Source organism: Panthera onca, chromosome F2, assembly GCF_046562875.1.
Source record: "Panthera onca isolate mPanOnc1 chromosome F2, mPanOnc1 haplotype 2, whole genome shotgun sequence".
Lineage (NCBI taxonomy): Eukaryota > Metazoa > Chordata > Mammalia > Carnivora > Felidae > Panthera > Panthera onca.
The window spans coordinates 54,242,045-54,265,542 of record NC_138356.1 but is presented as its reverse complement, the minus strand read 5'-3'; the positions used below and the strand labels follow the sequence as shown (position 1 = coordinate 54,265,542).

Genomic DNA, 23,498 nt, shown 5'->3' with positions numbered 1-23,498 from the left:
GATGGTCATTGAGGAACGCCTGGTGGCATGACAGTATAGGACTTTTAAATGAGAATGGTTAATATTAAAATTTAAATTGGTTGTTGTGCTAAAGTATGCCTTCTGAGAGCAGTTTTGGAAGAAATAATATAAAAGGAGGTATGCTCTGCATGTGGGTTAGCGGAGACAGGAGAGAAGGGAGCAGTCATGGGAAGTGGGATGTGAGTGAGTCTGAGAGCTCAAGGGCTCAGAAATACAGAATGTGGGCATCGGAGGAAATGTGAGCTGTCAAGAACCCCTTCGAATTTTGTGTGTGTGGTGGGAGGAAGAATCTAGCATTTTATAACAATTTAATTAAATATCGGAGTACAGGGTGACTCCACCTGACATTTGAGTCATAGATATGACCTAGATGGATAATTTACATTATGCAGTTGTAGCTTTCAAAAAACTTTCATTTGCTTATTTATTTTTGAGAGACAGAGAGAGAGAGAGAGCATGAGCAGAGGAGGAGCAGAGAGAGAGATGGAGACACAGAATCTGATGCAGGTTCCAGACTCTGAGCTGTCAGCACAGAGCCCGACGCGGGGCTCAAACTCACAAACCGCAAGATTATGACCTGAGCTGAAGTCAGACGCTTAACCGACTGAGCCACCCAGGCGCTCCAGTTGCAGCTTTTATATTAACCACCAATTGTTTCATTCTAGGGATTGTTAACATGTTGGTTGTCAGGAGTGGCTGGCTGTCAGTCCTATTCCTGGTTCCCAGAGTCTTCTATGTCATTCTTTTTGTCCCAAACCTTGTGATGCTCAGATCTTAAGTCTCCCTCTTTCTTGTGAGGTACCTAGGTTCTTTGTTGCCCTCTGTGTTTACTTGGAGTCTAGTAGTTATGACACAGGGCTTTCTCACTGCATGTCTAATATATGTGCCTATGTACAGTATATGCTGCTCTTGCTGCTACTATTCATACTCTCTATTATATTTCTTTACTTTTCTCTTTCATACATGCATATTCCACTTGGTGCCGATACTACTGTGAATAGGAAACAATTCCACCCTTTTTGGAGCGTATGCCTGAGATCATGGACTCTGGGGTCAGACCACCTGAAGTAAAAATCTTGCCTCCACCACTTGTTATCAAGCTCCGAGACCTCTCTCTGCCTCAGTGGCTCCCTCCTGTAACAAATTGAATGGGGTTATTTTAATTGGGTCTCAGAATCCTAGAATTGGATGAATATGATTGTTGATTTAGGACCAGCACTCATTATTGCTCATTCAAGGTGACTTTTTAAGCCTCTCTCTAGGGTGACCCTTAGGAAACCGCCCCCAGAAATCCGAATCTAGAACACTGATAATAGCGGATTCTGATACATCTTTCTTTCTCCTGTTTATGGCAACTCCTCTCCCAGGTGTACTGATCATTCTCCCTCTTTCCTTAGAGCACATTTCCATTATATCTGTTCACCAAACATTTTTAGTCATTTTTAAATTTATGAAATGAAAATATCAGACTGCATATAAACTTCTGCAGCTTATCTTTTCACTTAAAATTATATTGTTGAGATTCATCCATACCTTTCCTTAAAATTTGTTTTCAATGTTTATTTATTTTTGAGAGACAGAGCACAAGCAGGGGAGGGGCAGAGAGAGAGGGAGACACAGAATCTGAAGCAGGCTCCAGGCTCTGAGCTGTCAGAACAGAGCCTGACGCAGGGCTCCAACCCAGAACCGCGAGATCGTTACCTGATCAAAGTCGGACGCTTAACTGACTGAGCCACCCAGGCGCCCTGAGATTCACCCACATCTTTGTGTCTAGATGTTGTTCATTTGTTTTGACTGGTGTAGAGTACTTTATTATATGAGCATACCAAAATAACATTATTTATTATTCATTTCTTCTTTCAGTTTTCTTATTTCAGTTTTGTTTTGTTATTCCTTTACTACTAGGCAACAGGGTTACCATACACATCTGTGTATAGGTTTCCTGGTGTAGGCATACAGGAGTTTCTCTTAGGAAGAGAATTGCTGGATCATAGTCTATGCATATGTTCCACTTTACAAGACAAAACCAACTAATTTCCAAAGTATGGAGGCATTTGCAATTGATTTTTGGTATGGTATAAGCCTTATGTATAGCCTTCTTCCAACTCCATTTGTTTAAAAGACTTGCCCCCAAATGATTTGGTGTGCTAACCTTTTTTATATATCAAAGTTCCACATACATACATGTGGATGTATCTTGCAATCTCTATTTCATCGATTAATTTTTCTGTCCCTCTACCATGACAGAATGGCTATAGCTTCAAAACAAGTTTGGATATTTGGTGGTGGCTGAGATCGCTTTCTTTTTTCTTGTTAGAGAGAGAGGGAGAGAGAGAGAGAGAGGGAGTGTGAGAGTGTGTGCTCGAGGGGAGGGGTAAAGGGAGAAGGAGGGAGAGAGAATCTCAAGCAGGCTCCATGCCCAGCACAGAGCCCAAAGCGGGGCTCAATCCCACGACCCTGGGATCGTGTCCTGAACTGAAACAAGAGTCAGCCGCTTAACCCACCAGGTGCCCTAGTGTGATCTTCACTGTAAGGTGTATTGCTGTTCTTTACATACCCTTTATGTTGTAATTTACTGAGGTTTTATTTTATTTTTTTAAAGTTTTTGTTTATTTATTTTGAGAAAGAGAGAGGGAGAGACAGAATCCCAAGCAGGCTCCATGCTGTCTTGAACCCACGAACCACGAGATCATGACCTGAGCCGAGATCAAGAGTCGGACACTTAAGCAACTGAGCCACCCAGGTGCCCCTACTGAGGGTTTTATTAACTTTTTTCTCAGTATATGAAAAAGGTCCTATGGCTTTTCTCCTTTAATCTGTTAATGTGGTAAATTACGTTTATAACACTAAACCAAGCTGTGCATTCCTGAGATGCACCCAAGTTATTCATTGAGTATTGTCACTTTTTATGTATTATTGAATTAAAATTATTAATATTTAGTTTGGGATATTTTGCAGAGAAATGAGAGAAATGGGTTTGCTTTCCCTACTCTGTCTGGCTTTGCTGTCTTGGTCGCTGTCTTCACAGAATGATTTTGGGAATCTTTCATCTTTCTATTCTCTAAAATGTTTTAATATTGGGTTGATCAGTACCTTAGCAAAATGTAACTGTACTGTCTGTGAAACGATATGCGCCTAGTGGTACAGGGAGAATGCTGGTAATGTTTAATATCTAGCTTTTGGTTGGGGAGAGAGGCAGAGTTGCTAATCTGTAGTGTCTGACAATTTCCATGGCATAAACTCTCCCACCAAGACTGATCTCAAGCTACTGATGTCAGTGTGACAGCACTGAATAAGGATGGTGATGACATCACTGAACAAGGATGGAAGCTCCAGCCTGCCACCATCATGATCCATAATTTCTGCTTCTGCCCTGCGGTCACACTAAGTGCAAAGGCAATTTCAGTGCAGAAATTGGAGTCAGAGGCTCTAAAGGGAATCAAACCCTGGATGATGATGTGATATTAAACCTCTCCTCACGCTCCTCTCCCAGCCTGCCATGGGCACTGGGGAAAACGACCAGCACATCTCCGCCTCCTTCTTCAGGTCTCTTACCCGCAAGGGAGACAGTGGGAGTGGAATGACGATAAAACTGGACAGGCAGTGGAATTAGTGGAAAAGAACACATGATGCCCACAATTGTCTTCATGTACAAGGAACCTTCAAGGTAAACTCTATTATAGAGTGCTGGGTTTTTTTCTGCATAAGAAATTGAGTGGGTATTTTGGAAGGGTCTTGCTGGATCGTTAGCTGGGTCTCCTGTGATGTAACAGTGGCTCTCCTTTGGCTGACCACTCCTTCCTCAGTGTTTTCTCATTGGTTAGTTAGTTAACATTTATTAATAAGTAATAAATGTTTATTTATTAATATTAAATAAATATCACATTGAACATATTTATGTTAAATATTAATAACAATTTATAACACAAGAAATTTTCTAATGACTATTTTACAATGACATAAAATAATAATTTACAAAATACAGATAAATATTCATTGAACATCTGTTCTAGTCACCAGAAGAGGCACTGCTCTAGGTACTAGGAAAACAGCATGAATAAAAGAGACACAAATATCTGTATTTTCAAGATCAGTTCTCTTTCCATCCTGTTTCACAGAAAAATAATCACACATTCTTTGATTCACCCTAAGAATATAGTCACTTTAGGCAAGCTGTGGAAACTTGCCATAGCCCCCACTCCAAAGCAGCCCTTGAGCTCTCTGCTGACTTCCAGATTTCCAGAGACAAAAGCCTGCTCAGTCTGCTGTGTCCCTAATAATGAAGATCTTCTGAGTGGTCTTGTTGAAACACCTCCAATCCTTTCTCAATCATTAGACTTGTTTTGAGGGGACTGGAGCCACCTGCCACTCTTTCTTAAAGGAAGAGGGCTTGGGGCTCAAAGGGTTGACTTTGCCAAAGAAACTTCTTCACAAAATCCTCTTTCTCACCTGTGCTCTGTTGGTGATGCAGGGTCATTGAGCGCAATGGTCAAAAATGCACTCTTGAGATGTTTCCGAGTGTTATTTTTAAGTTGGTGAGGGGTGGTAAGGGTAGAGACAACAGGAAGTCTCTAAGGGGATTTCTGTGTGCTAAAGATGACTAACAGGATCCTGGATGTCTGGCTATTGTCATGCTAAGGTTGTTTTTAGTCTACAGCAAGGCATTAACATTAAGGCAGCAGTGGGTTCCTTGAGGAATGTCCCATTCTGCATGTCTTAGGTATTTATCAATGGGCTGCAAGTTGTAAGGAAATTTAATTTTATCTCTATTTCTCTTGGCTTTGTTCTCCTCATCTCTGGTATTCTCTTCAATCACGTTTTGTGGATAAGATCTTGTTCCTAGTGTTGTAAAACCACCTTTCAGCTACAATTTTTCAATTTTGGCCTTCGTCAGTCCTTTGAGCGACCTCAGTCTTCAATGTAACATTTTTGGCCTGCACTCTAAATCAGAATGTCTGGGTTTAAATTGTAATCTGAGACCGATGACAGTAGCTGTGAGACATTGGGCAAGTTACTTAACCCGTCTGTGCCTCAGTTTCCTCATCTATAGAATAAGGTTTACGGAAGTTCCTGCCTCAGGTCTTTATCGTGAGAGTTAAAGTATGACAAGTTCTTACAATAGGGCTTGGACCACTGTCAGCCATTGTTATTTTATAGCCTTTCTCTGCGCATCAGTTGAAACTTCTAAATTAACATCCTGTTGCTTCATTATGTTTCCTCTTAACCTTTTTTATTTTCCTGTCCTTAGATAGGACAGGATTCAAGTCCATCCAAGGCACTCATTCATACCTAGGCCTCTGCTGGTGATGCCATTCTCCCACGTAAGAGTTTTTCCCTCTTTCTTGTTCACTATGTACAGTCGACATAATTATGAAAAATGAGCCTCTTCATCAAATTTCCCTAAGCTTGTCTTTGAAAGAGCAACTTCTAAGCTATTACCAAGCAAGGAAGAGAGTACAGTAATCATTTTTCTTTTTTAGTGGCAGCTAGAAATTAAAGTTTTCTGTGGGAGGAATTTAGTAGTAACTTTCAATACTGGTTTCTTTATTTTGTCTTTCAAGAAGGTAATTCTTCAGTAAGAGTGAGTGACTCTTTTAAAGAAGTTAAGGCAATAACTTTTTATGATGTTAATGATGGTTGGAAATAATATTGCATTATCAATTTGTGACATATTCAAGGAAACACATCTCTATTTAATTGCTTTTCTCTGATTTTTCAAGGGTTATAATAGTTGAACTCTAAGTTCACAATAAGGTCATTAGAATCATAATTCAAAAAATGTGAAACTGGACCACATAATGCAAGGTTTCTTGATTTCTTGATGCAAGACCTCTGGAATTGCAAAGTAACCAAATTCAATATTTTACCTACTTAGTAGAATTCAGGTGCCAGAAAAGTACTTTGCATTTTTTCTCACTGAAGGTCATGGAATCTTTGAATATTCTCCAGTGGAGATCAAGCCAGGTTATAATTCATACAACTTTAGGTTAGTTTTGTGAGCAGAAAAATTCCCATCTATAAAAGAAGTAGGAAAACAACTCCTCTGAGGAATTAGAACCTCATATATTTCAGCAAATAGAGATTAAAGCTATTTTTGTGGAATGATTCTGGTTTTACTTCATATAGTAAAAAAAATTAGTTCAAACATTTTTTTTCTGGATTGGTTTTATCAACCAAATCACTGGATTTATGTTTTTCCTTTCCTGCTTCTTTGAATTTAGTTGATTGTTTGAATTAATCAAATCTACCTGTTGTTTTGGCATTATAATTCCTGATTGTTTTTCATGGGATGATGCTGGTCCTGCGAGATATTCATTCATTCATTCAGTGTTTATTTATTAAGTACCTGCTATATGTCAGGGATAGTTACTGGGGATAAAGAGGCAAACAAAACAGAAAAGATCTCTGCTCACATAGTTTACACTCTAGTAAAGGTGATGAGAAATAAGCTAATAAAGTGGTATTTCTATAATATCATGTAGTAAATAGTACTCTGAAGAAAAATAAGGTAAGGAGCTAACGAATAGAGAAGCAGCTTGTTATTTTAGAAATGATGCTTTTTGTAAATGGTAAAAACTTTCTGATAAAGTGATATCTGAATGCATATCAGAATAGGGTCCATAAGAAAGGCATAGAGATATCTGGAGGAAGAATGGTCCAGGCAAAAGAATAGCAGTGGGAAGAGTTCTAAGGAAAAAGAGTGCTTGATGTATTCTAGACATGGCAAAGCAGTCAGTGTGGCTCGGGGAGGCATATGTGAGACAGATATTGATAGAACTGAGGGATCAGATCACATAGGACTTTCTGGACCTTGGTTAGAGCTGTGATTTCCATGCTGAGTTGATGTGAAGCTATTGGAGACTTTTGAGCTAAGAGAGGGTGACATAAAAGATGACATAACATATATTTGATTTATACTTTAAAAAAGAGAATTTTAATTGCTAAGTGGAAAATGTATGATAAGTTGGGAGTGCAGGTAGGATATTCTAGTATTTTTTTCTCATGATTCTATGGTCAAACAAGATTTAGAAACATTATATTAAAGATGAGTATTAAGGGACTTTTTTTGTAGAGCTTTGATATGCTGATGTATATTGTATATCTCAAACAGTGTGATGGAATATGCAATTCCCAATGTTAACCATGAAAATATCTTTAATGACCCCCTTTGGAGATTAGTGTTCATAGACCTCAGGAGAGTGATGCTGATGCAGACACCACATAAATAAATCATCTGTCTTTTGAGAAACATAAACACTTGCAAACAAAGCTGAGAGGGAAGTTTTCAATCAGAGTTCCTCATAATTTCTTCTGCAACCTTAATTCCTGACCCTGGTGAGATTGTTTCCTGTTTTTTAGCAACCAATTGTTAGGATAGATTTTTTCAGAATTCTGTGTTGAGAATCAGTGCACTGAGTATAATTCTAAATCCTTATGGAGTCTTGGTCTGTGCCTTTTGGAACTAGCTTTTGATTAAATATCCACATTCCATTTACCAAAGGAAATAGTGCATAGAAGATACGTGTACATCAGTGGAAAGACAAGTCTGCCTTCTTGTGGAATGGCTAGTTTTTAATGGGCAGTTGAACCCTGGATTTGTCAGGAGAAATATTATGCCCTTTTGGGCAGGATGTTAACCTGGAGACAAAGTTATTCACACTAGGAAGTATGCTCATTATTTTAAAAGTAGTTCTTTAGCTAATGGAAAAAGCAACTCATGGAAACCTTAGATTTTTCTTGTTTCTTTGACATGATACGTGTGTCTCTTAATTATCTATGGAAACCAATTCAACACATCACTGTGTTATCACATTTTATTATCTCTGAAAAGATACTGGAAAAATTTCTACCCTATAACATTGCTAAATTAAAATGTTTTAAAGGTTAATTGTCAAATCACTGCAGGGGGAGGGAGGACATTTCAAAAGGTTGAGTTTCCAGACTAAATAATGGGTCTTTATCCTATCTAAAACCATTTGCTTAAGGTGGTTTTGGGTTTGCTTTATAGAAGGTTTGGTTACACGGGGGGGGGGGGGGAAGGGGGAGGGGGAGAATAGATGTACAAAGTGGTAGTTTGAAATAACCCACATACTTGGGCCCAATGAGGCTCCTTTCCTTAGGACAGGAGGTAGAATATGCAGAGCATGAACTGGGCACCAGGTTATAGAGCAAGGGCTTTGGAATCAGGCACTCTCTGGCTGGAATCCCAACGTTTTCACTTCCTAGGTGTGTGGCTACTGGTTGTTGTTTACATTTTGAGCCTCCATTTCCTCTTTTAATAAGAAGATGGTGATGGGTCCTTAATAGGGCTTGTTGTGAAGATGTAACAGGATAATACATTTGCAACTCATTTGTTGCTATCCCTGGGTGGAGCTGTTGTTTTCCCCCCAGCGTGCCAACTTTGAAGCAGAACTTGGCTGCTTACATTAACTAGAAAGGAACCACTCCAAAACACTAGTGAACAATGTGTATTTTACTAAATACATTGAGGGAAAGTTAGAGGTGGGCATTCACACAGCACAGGATATATACCATTTCAAGCTGAAACTTGGAATTAGCTATCTCTTGCCAAGTGGGCAGGACTGCTAATTGTAGCACTATATCAATATATCCCTTCTTCCTTTTAGCAACAGAAGCTTCCAGGTTTTAGCCGAGAACATGGAAACCCAGCTAGAGATGACATATTTTAGTTTCTCTTCATTCAGGTGTTACCAAGTAACCAAGTCAGGCCCATGGGGTATGAACAATGATGCTTCCAATTGTCCTGTCATCTTCTCAGAGTTAAAGCTGCTTGTCTTGCACTCTTTTCCATTTCCTGTGGTTTAAAGAATACTGACAAACATCTTTAGAAGTTTAGAAGTTCCCAACTATTTATCTTTGAACTATTAAATGCTAGCAAAATATGCCATCTCATTTAAGCCACTACATCTTGAGTTCTATTTGTTAGAGCAGCCCTCTGATCATACACAGACCAGTTCTCACTTTCAAATCTCTTCTCTCCTTGTCCTCCAGGGCCTGGTTTTACAGGTTTGTCTCTCTCTTCCCGCACCTAATGCTCCCATCTCACCCCCTTTTACTCCCTTTATCATGCAGCTCAATTTAACTCTTATCCATTTCCTCCAAACATCACTCCTCAGGGATCATTCTTTTCAGTCCACAAGGAACCCTCCAGTCACTGGGGTGTATCTTCTTTAGAAGGTAGAAGAGAATTATAAATTACAAATAGCTTTTTCCCATGTTACACATGGAAAACACTTCACAGACTATGTAACTACCATGTAACAAGTGCTCAGTGATGGGTTCCTCCATTTTCCATTTAGCCCTGTGCCTTCTCCAGGAGTTGACATTAGTTCTGGAACAAACTGGAAAGATCTAATGATCTACTTCTACTGTGGTACTGTACCTCTGCTGTAGATCAAAATCGAGCCATGTGAAAGATTCCAATTAGCGATAACCTGAGCCAGGTTTACACACTTTAAGAATGCTTTGGGGGCGCCTGGGTGGCGCAGTCGGTTAAGCGTCCGACTTCAGCCAGGTCACGATCTCGCGGTCCGTGAGTTCGAGCCCCGCGTCAGGCTCTGCGCTGATGGCTCAGAGCCTGGAGCCTGTTTCCGATTCTGTGTCTCCCTCTCTCTCTGCCCCTCCCCCGTTCATGCTCTGTCTCTCTCTGTCCCAAAAATAAAAATTAAAAACAAAACAAAACAAAACAAAAAAACATTGAAAAAAAAAAAGAATGCTTTGGATGAAAGAGAATCTTCTTGGTGAATCCCAAACATGATTGTTAATCCAAAGGTTAAAAATATGTAGATTCTGGGGTCCCAATACTGGAAAGTCTGACTTTATGAGTTTGCTGTAGGGTCAGGAAGTCAGCATGTTAGCATATATCTCAGGTAATTTTGATGCAGTTATTTAGCTGGTGCATGAACTGACTAAAATCTTGGATATTATGCGTCTAAGATTTGGCAAAAAGCAGGTTAAGGGGAGACAAATGTCAGGTAATGCTCATTTCCACTACTTTCCCCCCTAACTCTCACCTCCCCTGGTAACACCAGAAAGATTAAACTAATAATTCAGCCATGGGATAAGGAGCCTTAAAGGTTTCCAACTACATCAAACCATGAGTCAGATTGCACTCTCAAGTTCAGCCATGTATGGCCAAGGACGATAATGGGCTTTGATGCTTACACATCCAAGTAAGCATCACAATTTGGCTTGGTATACACATAGAAATTGCCAATGAAAGACAAAGGGAGAATAACAGGAAATGGGAACACATCTGTTTGGAAGCCCAGCTACCTGATATGTTAGCTTTGGCAACCCTTGTACACTTTGTCCTGCCAGTGAAGCTACTGTCAGGGAAATTGAAACACTGACCTCATATGGCTGGGATCGGCACCAGTAATGCCTCTATACATATTAGGCCTTCAAAACAGTTCCGGAGGTTGATCTGGGGCTCAACTTGGCAGCCCTAAACCACACAGATCATTACCTATAATGGGAATTATGTATGTTTATTATTGAGCTGATTTCTTTTGAAAATGTTCATGGCTTAGAGCTGTAAAACTCACATACAGAAAATAAATTCAACGTTTCAATTAAAAGCGGCAACTTCCAAACAGAAAAATATGTGATAGAGTTCCAGAGTCCTAACATGCTGCTGCAAACGCTGAAGGTCAGAAGAATATATTAGGAGGGAAAGTGCGGGGGCATCAGAGGCAACGAAACAGCCTTTGGAAGCTTTCTCTTCCATTCTCTGAAAAGAATTGGGTATCCAACAAGTTGTGTCCCATTGCTGACCATCCCCCACCCTGCCCCAAGGGATCATAGGAGGCGGAGCTGTAAACTGCAGAGCCCATGTTTAGAGGACCTTCAGTACAGGACCAGAGCCATGGGATTTTATCTTCTTTGTATATTTTAGTTTTAAGGAACACCAAGAGGCACCATTTATAATGTAAAAAGTCTGGGGTTTCATTACAGTTAACTTCATGAAAGAGTTTGTACAACCTTCTGGTGCTACTTTTGGGCATAGCTGTGAGTACTGAGCTGGCAGGTGAACAAGAGCTATTAATAAAAAGGCTCATCCTCTAGATTAGCACATTGGATTATGTGATTTGTCAAGTTGTCAGACATGAAGAAGAAATTATTTGGTCTTGTTTTGACAGAAATATGCTTAAGCATTTTGGATTACCTTCCAGGCCCTAAGTGTTCAGAGAATCTCAACACCTCTTGATTCAGTGGATCAAGAGACCTGTGTCATTTCAAATTACGCTGTCATCTCTTTTTGTGAAAATTTGTTTATGTTCTACATGTCTGGTGACCATTTCTCTGGACGACTGTCTAATAAAGACCTTCTCATCTTTATCTTGTTGCTCTTCTTTCCCTGCACTCTCTCACCCAGAATCATGTACCTCATGCCCTAGCAAGTTTCTAACAATAATGTTTATTGAACCCTACTTTGTATCAGGTTTTGTACTTGGCGAGGCATATCACATATGTTTATTTCGTACTTTAAACACGTCTAAGTAAGTGATATTATTCCCATTTTACAGATGAAGAAATTGTTACTCTAAAAAGATATGTGTGTGTGTATATATATATATATAAGACTTGGTCAAAATAATGAAACTAGACAATGTCCAAGCTACGATTTGAATCTATGTCTTCTAACTCCAAACCAGTGATGTTTCCATTATGTCATTCTGCTCCGCCACCATTGTAAGTAAGTACTTGGAATTTAAGCATATACACTTATGCACTTATGCACATATGCACTTATGAATTCCAGTGCATACATTATGCAGTCTAAATTCAACTTGGTAGAATGTTGTTTGATTAAAAGATTAGAATACACAGACCATAGACTATGGGACTAAAATCAAGTCTTTTTGTTTTATATCAACTAAGGAGTTTCAGGGATAAGAACCCCAGGTGGTCTGAACCTCATAGAGCATGCTCAGTTGCTCAGGGGACAATGATGCAAAATAAAGGACATTTTCTTACCTTTGGAAACAGGCACCTATGCTGACGTGGTCTTGGAAATCCATGTTATGATGGAGCCTGTCAGGTAAAATAGTATTAGTTCCTGTTATAAATATATTTTGATAGAAAAAGAAATAAATTCAGTTATAAACTTACTATTGAGCTCTTGGTCTGACTCCTAAAAGTTATGTGAATTTGGCAAATCTCAATCTCCCTATACTACTGTGTAGTTACCTATAAAATGGGCATTATAACACTAGGCAGGCCAACACTCCCATCCATGTAATGCTAGATTATACACTCTGGATTAGGGGCCGCTTCTGTGCGCCTTAAAGAGTACTTGGCACAATAGGAAGGTCCATTCTTTATTGAACTGATGAAGCTAAAATATGCTAATGGGTATGAAAGTAACTTGGAAACTATAAAAGGAATTGAAATAATTATTTTTCTTAAAAAATAAACATTTTATTTTAGAACAGTTTTAGATTTTAAAAATTTGAAGGTTATATATAGGTTTCCCAGTTTCTCCTATTGTTAGCATTTTACATCAGTGTGGTGCATTTGTCACAATTAATTAACCAATATCAATACATGGTTATTAACTAAAGGCCATACCTGATTCATATTTTCTTAGTTTTTATGTAATATCCTTTTTCTTGTTCCTTGTTCTAGGATCTCATCCATAGTACCACATGACATGTAGCCATCTTTAGGTTCCTTTTGACAGTGAAAATTTCTCAGACTTTGCTTGTTTTTGATAACCAGGAAGTACTGGTTGAGTAATTTGTAGACTGTTTCTCCACTGGAATTTTTTATGACTAGATTGGGGTTATGTGTTTGGGGGAGGAAGACCACAGAGTTAAAAGACCATGTTCACCACATCATATCAAAGGTACACCCTATCAGTATGCCTTATCCTTGTTGGTGTTAACTTTGATCACCTGGCTGATGTAGTCTTCACAAGGTTTCACCACTGTAAAGTTAGTTTTTTTTTAAATCCCCTTTCCATACTATATTCTTTATGCTTATAGCGATATCTCTGGTACTTTGTCTCACAGGATCCCCCTTAGGATCTCTTGTAGGGCTGGTTTAGTGGTGACAAATTCCTTCAGTTTTTGTTTGTTTGGGAAGACCTTTATCTCTCCTTCTATTCTAAATGACAGACTTGCTGGATAAAGGATTCTTGGCTGCATATTTTTTCTGTTCATCACATTGAAGATCTCCTGCCATTCCTTTCTGGCCTGCCAAGTTTCAGTAGAGAGATAGGTCACGAGTCTTATAGGTCTCCCTTTATATGTTAGAGCACGTTTATCTCTAGCTGCTTTCAGAATTTTCTCTTTATCCTTGTATTTTGCCAGTTTCACTATGATAGGTCGTGCAGAAGATCGATTCATGTTACATCTGAAGGGAGTTCTCTGTGTCTCTTAGATTTCAATGCCTTTTTCCTTACCAGATCCAGGAAGTTCTCAGCTATTATTTCTTCAAGTACATGTTCAGCACCTTTCCCTCTCTCTTCCTCCTCTGGAATACCAATAATGCATAGATTTTTTCTCTTTAGTGCATCACTTAGTTCTCTAATTTTCCCCTCATACTCCTGGATTTTTTTATCTCTCTTTTGTTCAGCTTCTTCTTTTTCCATTTTATCTTCTAGTTCACCTATTCTCTCCTCTGCCTCTTCAATCCGAGCCGTAGTTGTCTCCATTTTATTTTGCAACTCGTTGATAGCATTTTTTAGCTCCTCCTGGCTGTTTCTTAGTCCCTTGATCTCTGTAGCAAGAGATTCTCTGCTGTCCTTTATGCTGTTTTCAAGCCCAGGGATTAATTTTATGACTATTATTCTAAGTTCACTTTCTGTTATATTGTTTAAATCGTTTTTGATCAGTTCATCAGCTGTCGTTATTTCCTGGAGGTTTTTTTGAGGGGAATTCTTCCGTTTTGTCATTTTGGATAGTCCCTGGAGTGGTGAAGAACTGCAGGGCACTTCCCCTGTGCTGTCTTGAATAACTCGCGTTGATGGGCGGGCCGCAGTCCGACCTGATGTCTGCCTCCAGCCCACCGCTGGGTCCACAGTCAGACTGGTTCGTGCCTTCTCTTTCCCTCTCCTAGGGGCGGGATTCACTGTGGGGTGGCGTGGCCCATATGGGCTATTTGCACACTGCCAGGCTTGTGGTGCTGGGGATCTGGGTATTAGCTGGGGTGGATCGGCAAGGTGCACAGGGGCGGGAGGGGCAGGCTCAGCTCGCTTTTCCTTCGGAGATCGTCTTCGAGAGGGGCCCTGCGCACCAGGAGGGAGTCAGACCTGCCGGAGGGATGGATCTGCAGAAGCACAGCTTTGGGTGTTTGCGAGGTGCAAGCAAGTTCCCTGGCAGGAATCAGTTCCCTTTGGGATTTTGGCTGGAGGATGGGCAAGGGAGATGGCGCTGGTGAGTGCCTTTGTTCCCCGCCAAGCTGAGCTCTGTCCTCTGGGGCTCAACAACTCTCCCTCCCGTTGTCCTCCAGCCCTTCTGTTCTCCGAGCAGAGCTGTTAGCTTATAACCTTCCAGATGTTAAGTCCCGCTTGCTGTCAGAACACACCCCGTCTGGCCCCTCCGCTTTTGCAAGCCAGACTCGGGGGCTCTGCTTGGCCGGCAGGCTGCCCCTCCACCCCGGCTCCCTCCTGCCAGTCTGTGGAGCGCGCACCGCCTCTCCGCCCTTCCTACCCTCTTCCGTGGGCCTCTCGTCTGTGCTTGGCTCCAGAGACTCTGTTCTGCTAATCTTCTGGCAGTTTTCTGGGTTATTTAGGCAGGTGTAGGAGGAATCTAAGTGATCAGCAGGACGCGCGGTGAGCCCAGCGTCCTCCTACGCTGCCATCTTCCCAGGATCCCCTCCATACTATATTCTTTAAAAGGAAGTCACCCATACTTAAGCCACCTATACTTAGGTAGTGGGGTATTATGTTCCATCTCCTTGAGGGTGGAGATGGAACATAATTTATTTGGAATTCTTTTTCATGGGAGATTTGGCAATTCTCCCCACTTGTTTAATTATTCAATCATTTATTTATATTCATATGGATCATGGATATTTCTTTTATACTTTGGGCTATGATTCAGTATTATTTTATTTTGTTGCGCAAATGTAATTATTAATTTTACTATTGATAGTAACCAAGGAGAATCCATAGTGGACTAGTATTCTGCTGAATTCTATTCTGTAGTTGGAAAGGTGATTGTGAGGTTCAGGACTTATGTCTATTTTGCTCACCTCCGTACTCTCAGAGCCTGACTTTTGGCTCATGTTATGTGCCTTATAAATACTTTCTGAATTAATATCTGAAATACAGTATTGAGTTATAACTGCCATTGATTATAGAGATGATGGGTAAACAGATTTGTTGTTGCAGGACTTCTATCCAGGATCACAAATGTTTGATAGCCATGGAAACAACTTGCAAATTTATCACTAGACTCTAGAATGTCCTTTTCCACCCACACCACACTATACCATAATCACAGCTGGAGCACAAAATGCCACTCTTCAAAGAGCTCCCACCATGGGTATCATAGAGAAACATCACATGTACTATTGAGAAGGCACATGTATCCCATGAAATTCTCTGTCAACATAAAATGGCCATGATGGTTTTCCCCCGCCAGGCTTTGAAATACAGTACAATCACAAGGCTGAAATAGCAAGCACTTTGTGACAAGAAAGAAAAACCCTGCTTCTTATCTGACTTCAAATCTCCCTTCATTTATCAACAGCAAGCACTCAGTTTGAGTTTGGAGTGGGAGCCTTTGACTACATACCCTGTCATGTTCAGTTAGAGAATGAATCTTGAAATTCCAACAGGTGCCAGCCATAGTGGCACAGGCATTAAGTTGAGTCCATCCCTCTGGTGGTACTACACAGTGGATATTTGTCCAAAACTAGGGGCAAGTCCAAGCACTGGCTTTGATTTATAGCATCTGGCAGTTTCTACTGCTGGGATCTTGGCCAAAGCCAAGTTCTCTCCCTCTGTCTGTCTTTATCCAACTCATTTCTCAGTTAATATTTTGAAGTATTCTTCATGAATCCCAAAATATGCCTTTTGGAATTTCACCATGATCCTCCCAACATCTGTTATGCATTTACTTCTAAATCAATATTTTGCCAAATTCTAGCTCCTTCTGGATCAGTAAAATATGGAATTGAATTCTAGTTCTGTTATGAACTAGGCCAGTCATGAAAGCTCTCTGAGTCAATTTCCTTATCAGTATGGCAAGTAAAATAATGCTTACTTGAATAAGATGGTATTGTGAAGGTTAGAAATTAGTTAATAAAAGTACTAGCTCATTACAGAAGCTAATTAAACAGTAAACATTTGTTTATTTGAAGGTGCAGAGGGAACTCTTTTCATAATATAAATGCAATAACACACTAATAAAAAAAAACAAGTGGGAAATGTATTAGGAAATGATTCTTCAGGCGTTATTCGTATCCCTCATTGATGGGAGGTTGAACAGGTCATTGTGCTGATGTGGCCAGTTTATATTTTCTTGTTTGAACATTATTTTATTATCATGTCTGAGAATAGTCCAATTAATGAATTCTTTGGGATAGAAGAAAGTTGAAGGAGTTAAGACCAGGAACTAGACTCTTCCCCAAGTATAGGTCAACAATGAGAACAATGGATTTAGTTTTGGATTCCACCTTAATCCTGGTTAAGTAGAATCAGGTAGTGGAAGCAGCAGGGACAGAGAAGGAGCCAGAAAACCAAATCTGAAAATCAAGAAAATGTAAGAGAATATAAAATATAAGGGAAGGAGTAAGGCAGACTCAAAAACCAAATCTAATGGTTATGGGAACTGATCAGGTAACTATGAGCAGATCTGGGATCTTGAATAAGAAGAATTGATCAAGGATTTGTTTCAATTCTAGTCAGTTTCTTAAAGAAGTTATAATTTTTTTAAATTTCTTTTTATATTTATTTATTTTTGAGAAACAGAGTGAGACAAAGTGTGAGTGGGGGAGGGGCAGAGAGAGAAGGAGACACAGAATCTGAAGCAGGCTCCAGGCTCTGAGCTGTCAGCACAGAGCCTGATGCGGGGCTTGAACCACGAACTGTGAGATCATGACCTGAGCCGAAGTCAGACGCTCAACTGACTAAGCCACCCAGGCGCCCCAAAGAAGTTATAATTTTTAAGGGTGCATATTATCATGATTTCCTTTTTCCACACCATTGCATCTGCAAACCCATTCTGTTGGCTTGTTTTTTCCTTCGTACTGAATGAGGTTTTAGATACATTTCATAGCTTCTGCACACATTCTAAACAGTGACATGAAAAGTCTTAATTTTTAAGACCATAAACTATCCAATTTAACCTAATGTTATCACTACAGACCCTCCTTCAATTTAACACTTCTATACTCTATCCCAACCCATACGCTGGACTTGACCCAAGCTAGTGCAGGAGAGAGCATGGCTAGCCACTTCTCCACCTTTCCCCAAAACTGCCTGGCGGCTTTTTCTCCCCATTTATAATTCTGCATCCAAGGTTAGAGGGGAAGGGCAAGGGCTGTAGCATGGAGGGAGGGAGTATGTGATGGGTACAGTTTTGCCCATCAGAGTTGCATCTCTGGGACATTAGACACCTAAACATTCTTTATTGATTGGTGTTTTGTGGGTATTTAGATTTGTTTTCCTCCCCCTATAGAAAAATCCACCCAGGAGTTCCCTTGACATAGGCAATTGCTCTCCTGGTCGACTGCTCTGCACCTTAGCTGGGATGAGCACAACTCCTCAAGGAGTTTGCAGGAGTTAAGTCCATAGAAGCTTCTTTGTTGGAGTGTAGACAGCTCCAGAAAGCCCATTTTAGTGCAGATTGGGTATCCCTGATCAGCCTTCTACCTTTAGGCTTTGACTTTTCTAAGAACTGTGACTAAATTTTAAATGGGCTCCTTCGCAGGGCTTTTCAAGGGCAGCGGTAAGTCTGTCAACAATCTTGCAGCTCTCCTCTAAAGAAATAATCCCTGCAGAGCTTCAAACCAACTTCACCCCACCCATCTTCTTTATATAACCTGGAGATAAGCAATGGGCCGAGCATCACAAAATTGGAGTCAGAGTTTCTTGGCAGGTTATACATAGATGATATGGTGCCTATTGCTTATGGCCTTTGGAACTTGACCAACATTCCAAGACCACAAAAAGTCATATCTAACTGGTGATTACACAATAAGAAGCTTCTCTAAAACATTTTCCTGTGGTGCTGCTGTCTTAGCTTCTATCCTTGCATTTCCTTAGGAGAATCTTGAAGGTTTCTGACAGTTTCTCATGCACAGGGTAATTTCTTCTTCTCAGAAGTCATTGCATAAAAGTCTTCTGTGTTTATCATTCATCTAATAAACTGTACGCCTTATTTCCTGAGTTATCTAGTATAAACACTTTAAATCTCTGTGTGTCAAGTGTTTTCAAACTTTTTGAAGACATAATACCTAATCCTTCGGATTGTTATGAAAATTTGAATGAAACCCTGTTAGTTCAGTACTGACCACAGCGCCTTGTCTATAGAAAGCACTCGGTAAAAGATGGTTGAAAAAAGTTGTCTTTGGGGCACCTGACTGACTCAGTCAAAAGAGCATATGACTCTTGATCTCAGGGTGATGAGTTCAAGTCTCATGTTGGGTATAGAGTTTAATTAAAAACAAACAAAAAAAAGATCAAAAAAGTCTTTGTGTGATGGATCAGCCTGTTTGATGGAAGGCTCTTTTTGTGAAGTTCTGGGAAGTAAAGCAGGGTTCATTCTGTATACTGGAGGTTTTGGTTCAAGAATACCCTTCTGTAGCAGGGCAGAAGCAAGGTCATATTGATATATGCATGGCCCAGACAGAATGTTTTGGTGAAAAAGGAAAATAAACCAGAGTTATTTTGACAGAGCAGTCTGTTTTACGTATATACAGTTTTTGAAGGACCAAATCTTGTCTCTTTATTTATGATGAAGTGAAACCGTGATAATAAGTGCTGTAAATCTGCCTTTTGGGATATAGTAGGAAATTATCCTGGTCAAACATTGCCTGTGTGAAATGCATCTGAGTTGAGAGACAGAAAAAAGCTCCAGTGTTCATACCTTGAAAACAGTTGTACTACCAACTATAAATTTTTTCAGTCTCTATCTCATCTTTAAGAATATTCTATGAGATTTTCCTAAATATCCTGCCAACTTTCACAGATAATATTTCTGAAAAGGTGCCACCTATAAACTCTATCATCCTAATTAATAGTCATGAATGTGGTTTATTTAACAAGCTCCATTTTAGGAAAGCCACCTGCCCAATAGTTCTCTGTATCCTCTTATCTACTACCAATAGGGATATTTAAAGTAACCTAGCATGGACTTCCAATTTTTTTTTTAAGAATACAATTCCTAGCACTTAATGTTTTTACTTTTTTTTGAGGTAGTAGTCTAAATATATGGAAACCACTTGCATATAAGAATGGTCTAAAAGAACATTTATTAGCCCTGAAGAAGTGTTTAGGCACCCACCTGTGACCCAGTTTAGGAGAAATTATGTGGCTAAAAGATTCAAACAGGGCTGATGAATTCAACTCAATTCTTTGAGAGCAGAAACGCTGACTGGGTTTGGTTTAACGTATATTATTGTAATCAAGACAAAAGCATTACCAGAGTAAAACTGGTCCCAAATATTTTTTAATGGACATATTTTGAGTTCCTGCTTTCCTGTTGATGAAAGGGAATTTCTTAATGGGCAACACAGTGTTGTAAAAAGGAAACCCTAATGACAGGGACAATTGTGGGACTGAATTCACATCTAAATGTGTGTGTGGTTCAGGCTTTCAAGTAACTATTGCAACACTAGCTTATTCTATAATATGGTTAAATTATTCAAAACCAAGTTATTCAAAACTTGCAAGTTATTCAAAACCAAATAGTTAAGACATTTCTATGTTTTTCAGTATTTTCTTTTTACATTATCTCTCTTCTATGAGAGGCTCAGAGACCTAGAAGATACAGAGTCTGGAAGGAAGAAAGTAACTCTGTGGTCCCTCTCTCAAGCCTCCCCATAATATTTAGTATATAAACATGTCTAGTATAGGGACAAGTGCTTAAAAATATCTTTGGAATCTTAAAATAGGAGAGAAGTCAAAAAACATAAAGGCTAAGAGAAGTAGAAGTTGAGAGAGGGATTCTCATCTACCTTGTCTGTGTGATGGCCACATAGAAGGGTGAGTTGCAGGGTGGATGGCTGGATGGATCTGCTTTTCCACATATGCTCAAGTCTATTTCAACAGGTCAGGTAACACTTAGGATGCACCCTCTTCCAAAGAGCCTGAACATATCTGCCCTACTTTATCAGAAGACAAGAGGAACAAAACTGTCCTTGGGAAAAAAACAAAGACCTTTTTGTGTTTGAAGTCCAATTTGGCTGCCGAGTGATTATGTGAGCTGAGAAAAATCCCTCAGTATCTTCAAACTTCAATTTATCCAATATAAAATGGGTGCTTTAATACATACTAAACAGAGGTTTTGCTAAAATTCAGTAAGATAATGTATAATCCAACTTTTCAGACAAAGAACATTTGGACACATTACTTGTTATTTTCCTCACTTCATGGCAGGTTTCTTTAATAAAAAAGATACAGTGTAAGTTTCAAAGATGGGGATGTCTAGATTCAATATCCATCAAATATATTAGAAGCATCTTAACCATCAGCAGGCCAGGCTCTGATATCTCCTATGCAAATCTGGCTGCCTCAAAAGAAGTTCATCCAGACCCAAAGGCTATTCAACAGTCAAATAAATCCATTCAGTCAAGAACTATGTGTTGGATGACTGCTCTGTGCTAGACACTACGCTGAGTTCTGTGCATATAATTTTTGCCTGAGCAAAGGTAAACTGACATACAGGATGACTTTAATTAAGACAAGTAGCTCCAGAATTAGAGCTATAGCTGCAGTTCCAAACTAAACATGTGATACGGCCATGTATATAAACATAGGAATGGTGGGGACTAAGCCACACCAGAGAGCTCAAATCTATCCTAAAGACAGTCACATTCAAATTAATTAGAAAGAAACTGTACTTCCCAAAGAAAATATGGCAGGCTGAATTTGTCCTGGTAGTTCTGAGTTTATGGTTCTGTTACATGGCCAGTTATAGAGATTAGATTTATAGCAAAAACCAGGAATGGGATAAGCTTTATATTCTCCTTAGAACTTTTTTTAATGTTTATTTATTTTTGGAGAAAAAGAGACAGCGTGAGCGGGGGTGGGGGAGGTGGGCAGAGAGAGAGAGAGGGAGACACAGAATCTGAGGCAGGCTCCAGGCTCTGAGTTGTCAGCACAGAGCTCAGTGAGGGACTTGAACCCACAGACTGTGAGATCATGATCTGTGTTGAAGTCAGATGCTTAACTGACTGAACCACCCAGGCACTCCATATGTCCTGCTTTATGTGATATGGAAACAAAGAAATCCTAAGAAATTGAGAAATAGCTGTCTTCCAGATAACACATAGTGAACTAATTGATTTATTTGTTTCAGAATAATGTTCTTATTCTGCCACGTGATACTCTACAAATCTGGTCCAAAAATCTTTTGATTTTCTTCTCTAACAGTTTCTCATCTATGCTATTCTGGCCAAATGACTCTACTCATTATCCCTGTATGTGTTTTGCACTTTCCCACTTATGTGTCCTTGCTTCACCTGGACCGATTTTCCCACATTTTATCAAACCCAAATACTTTCCCCCTTTTAGGACTAAATCAAGTGTACTCTTTGCTTCAACTAAACCGACATTTTGTACATAATAGTTCTCCTTCGTGATATATATTCTTTCCTTGTTGCAGACAACAGAATCCACTCCAACTGGCTTAAAGAGAAAGAGATTTATTAAGTGGTACAGAACATCTCAGTTGCTGGAACAGTAGGAGGAATAGCCTATAGGCTGGTGGTCAGTTCCCAGAAGACCACAGTACTCGCTTGGTACAGGAACTATTGCTACAACCCATCCCACACCCTTACTACTTCTCCTGCCACTTCAGCCATCAGAATGAATAGTTAGAACCTCACTTATTTTTTCCATAGCTTACTTTTGAGCCAAAGTTTTATACCAGCATATCTGATTGGCTGAGCACATATCACACATTTGCACCTTAAAGACTAGTAGGTGTGGGAAATTAGGTGTTCATTATATTGAGATTCACAGTGTGGGGAACTTTGAAAATGTGGGGCAGGTAATCAAAAGATTTGGGTAAGCCCAGAGTGACACATGTCCATTGAATTTGGACTCTCTTTTACTCTAGATTTTGGCTCTGCTTGTATTCATTCATTCATTCAGTAAGGAAGTTTTTTTATGAACTATGATATACCTTGTATTATGTTGTCTCTAGAAATCATTATCCTTAAGAAGCATACAGTTAGGAAACCCATAGAACTGTACAACACAAAGAATGAATCCTAATGTAAACTATGGACTTTAGTTAAAAAATAATGTATCAATATTGATTCATCAATTATAATAAATGTACCACATGAATGCAATATGTTTATTATAGGGGAAACTGAGGGTAAGAAAGGGGTGAGGGAATACAAGGAAATATCTATACTTTCTGCTCAATTTTTCTTTAAATCTAAAATTTCTCTAAAAATAAAGTCAGGGTGCCTGGGTCGCTCAGTTCGTTGAGCATGTGACTTTGGCTCAGGTCATGATCTCATGGTTTGTGACTTTGAGCCCCACACTGGGTTCACTGCTATAAGTGGAGAGCCTGCTTTGGATCCTCTGTCCCCCTCTCTGTGCCCCTCCCTTGCTTTCACTCTCTCTCTCTCTCTCTCAAAAATAAACAAAACATTTAAAAACAAATCAATTAATAAAAAAGAAGCTTACAATCTAGAAGGTTGGAAAAACAATAAAGCAACAGTTAAAATATAGGGAAAATAGTGTTATAGGACAGAGAAGAGAGTTTAAGTCATATTTTAAGGAGATTTGTCGTAGGAGTAATGGAAAAGTGAGGAAAGGTTTCTGAAAGAAGTTAACACTTGGTTGTAAACTGCAAATGGGAGGGAGCACAGAGAAGGAAATTAAAGAGATTGGTGTGTGCAAATGGAGGATGTCTGAAAGTGCAGGACAAGAGAGAAACTGAAATTAGCTGAGCATGGCTGCAGTAAAGAGAGTGATGAGAGGGTCATATAAGATCAGACTGGAGACACCCAATGGGGTCCGGGCCATAAGGGCCTTAGATGCAAAGCCTCAGAGGTTTGGACATTGTCTTATCTCCACAACAGTGTCTGCTTTTGGAAAATGTTTATCCTCAGAATCCAGCATAGCACCAAGCATATAGTGCTCTATTCATTGATGATTTGCAAATGCCATTACTTCTTCCATATCTATTGACCTTCTACTTAGGGAAGGGCTTTCTCTTTTCCTCCATTTATTTATTTATTGGTTTATTTCCTTTTATCAGTATGGGCTCATGGATTCTTATTTTATTCAATGGGTTATAATCTGTTATTATAATGAATTA

The 23,498-nt window shown here is 39.5% G+C and overlaps 1 long non-coding RNA gene across 2 annotated transcripts in view; it reads right to left on the bottom strand.

Moving 5' to 3' along the window:
• LOC144615135 (uncharacterized) overlaps nt 1-23,498 on the bottom strand; it is a 392,358-nt gene that overhangs the window by 9,794 nt on the left and 359,066 nt on the right. For both annotated transcript variants that reach the window (XR_014136567.1, XR_013553607.2), the window contains one exon: nt 12,022-12,078. This is a non-coding gene — a long non-coding RNA (uncharacterized LOC144615135). The remainder of the gene's footprint in view (nt 1-12,021; nt 12,079-23,498) is intronic.